We start from the raw sequence: 3,947 nt of genomic DNA, 5'->3' as shown, positions 1-3,947 counted from the left end.
CACCATCAGCAACACAATATTGCCTTGAAAGTTCTACAACAGCTCTAGCAGCTTGGCTTGGATGTTCTGCAAACTCAGCCGTTGCTTGAGCAGCAGAGGTAGCATCCTCAAATTTCATGTTCCAATTCTGCCTGCCAATAGAAAAATTACCATTACCATCTCAAGGAAATGATTGCCCATGTTCCAACCTTTCATCCTTGAAACCTAAGTGGCATGAACCACCATCATCAGCACAATATTGCCTTGAAAGTTCTACAACAGCTCTGGCAGCTTGGCTTGGATGTTCTGCAAACTCAGCCGTTGCTTGAGCAGCAGAGGTAGCATCCTTAAATTTCATGTTCCAATTCTGCCTGCCAATAGAAAATTTACAATCTCCAGGAAATGATTGCCCATGTTCCAACCTTTTATCCTTGAAACCTAAGTGGCATGAACTACCATCATCAACACAATATGGCCTCGAAAGTTCTACAATAGCTCTGGCAGCTAGGTTAGCATGTTCTGCAAACTCAGCCGCTGCTTGAGTAGCAGAGGTAGCATCCTTAAATTTCATGTTCTAATTATACCTGCCAATAGAAAAATTACCATTACTATCTCCAGGAAATGATTGCCCATGTTCCAACCTTTCATCCTTGAAACCTAAGTGGCATGAACCACCATCATCAACACAATATTGCCTCGAAAGTTCTACAACAGCTCTGGCAGCTAGGCCTGCATGTTCTGTAAAGTCAGCCGCTGCTTGAGCGGTAGAGGTAGCATCCTTTAATTTCATGTTTCAATTCTGCCTGCCAACAGAAAAATTACCATTACCATCTCCAGGAAATGATTACCCATGTTCCAACCTTTCATCCTTGAAACCTAAGTGGCATGAACCACCATCATCAACAGAATATTTCCTTGAAAGTTCTACAATAGCTCTGCAAACTCAGCCGTTGCATGAGTAGGAGAGGTAGGATCCTTAAATTTCATGTTCCAATTCTGCCTGCCAATAGAAAATTTACCATCTCTTAGAAATAATTGCCCATGTTCCAACCTTTTATCCTTGAAACCTAAGTCGCATGAACCACCATCATCAACACAATATTGCCTTAAAAGTTCTACAACAGCTCTGGCCACTAGGCTTGAATGTTCTGCAAACTCAGTCGCTGCTTGAGCAGCAGATGTAGCATCCTCAAATTTCATGTTCCACTTCAGACTTCCAATAGAAATATTACCATTACCGTCTCCAGGAAATCATTGCCCGTGTTCCAACCTTTCATCCTTGAAACCTAAGTGGCATGAACCACCATCATCAACACAATATTGCCTTGAAAATTCTACAATAGCTCTGGCAGCTAGGCTTTCATGTTCTGCAAACTCAGCCGCTGCTTGAGCAGCAGAGGTAGCTTCCTTAAATTTCATGTTCCAATACTGCCTGCCAACAAAAAGAATTAACAATACCATCTCAAGGAAATGATTTTCCATGTTCCAACCTTTCATCCTTGAAAACTAAGTGGCATGAACCACCATCCTCAACACAATATTCCCTTGAAAATTCTACAATAGCTCTGGCAGCTAGGCTTGCATGTTCTGCAAACTCAGTCGCTACTTGAGCAGCAGAGGTAGCATCCTTAAATTTCATGTTCCAATTCTGCCTGCCAACAGAACAATTACCATTACCGTCTCAAGGAAATGATTGCCCATATTCCAACCTTTTATCCTTGAAAACTAAGTGGCATGAACCACCATAATCAACATAGTTTTGCCTTAAAAGTTCTACGACAGCTCTGGCAGCTAGGCCTGCATGTTCTGCAAACTCAGTCGCTACTTGAGCAACAGAGGTGGCATCCTTAAATTTCATGTTCCAATTCTGCCTGCCAATAGAAAAATTACCATTACCATCTCCAGGAAATGATTGCCCACGTTCCAACCTTTCATCAATGAAACCTAAGTGGAATGAACCACCATCATCAACATAATATTTCTTTGAAAGTTCTACAACAGCTCTAGCAGCTTGGCTTGGATGTTCTGCTAACTCAGCCGTTGCTTGAGCAGCAGAGGTAGCATCCTCAAATTTCATATTCCAATTCTGCCTGCCAATAGAAACATTACCATTACCATCTCAAGGAAATGATTGCCCAAGTTCCAACCTTTCATCCTTGAAACCTAAGTGGCATGAACCACCATCATCAATACAATATTGCCTTGAAAGTTCCACAAGACCTCTGGCAGCTAGGCTTGCACGTTCTGCAAAATTAGCCGCTGATTGAGCAGCAGAGGTAGCATCCTTAAATTTCATGTTCCAATTCTGCCTGCCAATAGAAAATTTACCATCTCCAGGAAATGATTTCCCATGTTCCAACCTTTTATCCTTGAAACCTAAGTGGCATGAACCACCATCATCAACACAATATAGCCTCAAAAGTTCTACAATAGCTCTGGCAGCTAGGCCTGCCTGTTCTGCAAACTCAGCCGCTGCTTGAGAAACAGAGGTAGCATCCTTAAATTTCATGTTCCAATTCTGCCTTCCAAATGAAAATTTACCATCTCCAGGAAATGATTGCCCATGTTCCAACCTTTTATCCTTGAAACCTAAGTGGCATGAACCACCATCATCAACACAATATTGCCTTGAAAGTTCTACAACAGCTCTGGCCACTAGGCTTGCATGTTCTGCAAACTCAGTCGCTGCTTGAGCAGCAGAGGTAGCATCCTTATATTTCATGTTCCAATTCAGACTTCCAATAGAAAAATTACCATTACCATCTCCAGGAAATGATTGGCCGTGTTCCAACATTTCATCCTTGAAACCTAAGTGGCATGAACCACCTTCATCAACACAATATTGCCTTGAAAGTTCTACAATAGCTCTGGCAGCTAGGCTTTCATGTTCTGCAAACTCAGCTGCTGCTTGAGCAGCAGAGGTAGCATCCTTAAATTTAATGTTCCAATTCTGCCTGCCAACAGAAAAATTACCATTACCATCTCCAGGAAATGATTGCACATGTTCCAACCTTTCATCCTTGAAACCTAAGTGGCATGAACCACCATCATCAACACAATATTGCCTTGAAAGTTCCACAATGACTCTAGCAGCTAGGCTTGCATGTTCTGCGAAACTAGTCGCTGCTTGGGCAGTAGAGGTAGCATCCTTAAATTTCATGTTCCAATTCTGCTTGCCAACAGAAAATTTACAATTACCATCTCCATGAAATGCTTTCCCATGTTCCAACCTTTCATCCTTGAAACCTAAGTGGCATGAACCACCATCATCAACACAATATTTCCTTGAAATTTCTACAATAACTCTGGCAGCTAGGCTTGCATGTTCTGCAAACTCAGTCGCTACTTGAGCAGCAGAGGTAGCATCCTTAAATTTCATGTTCCAATTCTGCCTGCCAACAGAAAAATTACCATTACCGTCTCAAGGAAATGATTGCCCATGTTCCAACCTTTTATCCTTGAAAACTAAGTGGCATGAACCACCAAAGTCAACACAGTATTGCCTTAAAAGTTCTACGACAGCTCTGGCAGCTAGGCCTGCATGTTCTGCAAACTCAGCCGTTGCTTGAGTAGCAGAGGTAGCATCCTTAAATTTCATGTTACAATTCTGCCTGCCATTAGAAAATTTACCATCTCCAGGAAATGATTGCCCATGTTCCAAACTTTTATCCTTGAAACCTAAGTGGCATGAACCACCACCATCAACACAATATTGCCTCGAAAGTTCTACAATAGCTCTGGCAGCTAGGCCTGCATGTTCTGCAAAATCAGCCGTTGCTTGAGTAGCAGAGGTAGCATCCTTAAATTTCATGTTACAATTCTGCCTGCCATTACAAAATTTACCATCTCCAGGAAATGATTGCCCATGTTCCAAACTTTTATCCTTGAAACCTAAGTGGCCTGAACCACCATCATCAACACAATATTTCCTTGAAAGTTCTACAATAGCTCTGGCAGCTAGGCTTGCA

This window comes from Nicotiana tomentosiformis, unplaced genomic scaffold (assembly GCF_000390325.3).
Source record: "Nicotiana tomentosiformis unplaced genomic scaffold, ASM39032v3 Un00002, whole genome shotgun sequence".
NCBI classification, from domain to species: domain Eukaryota; kingdom Viridiplantae; phylum Streptophyta; class Magnoliopsida; order Solanales; family Solanaceae; genus Nicotiana; species Nicotiana tomentosiformis.
The sequence above is the reverse complement of the archived record's forward strand: the minus strand, read 5'-3'. Positions refer to the sequence as shown.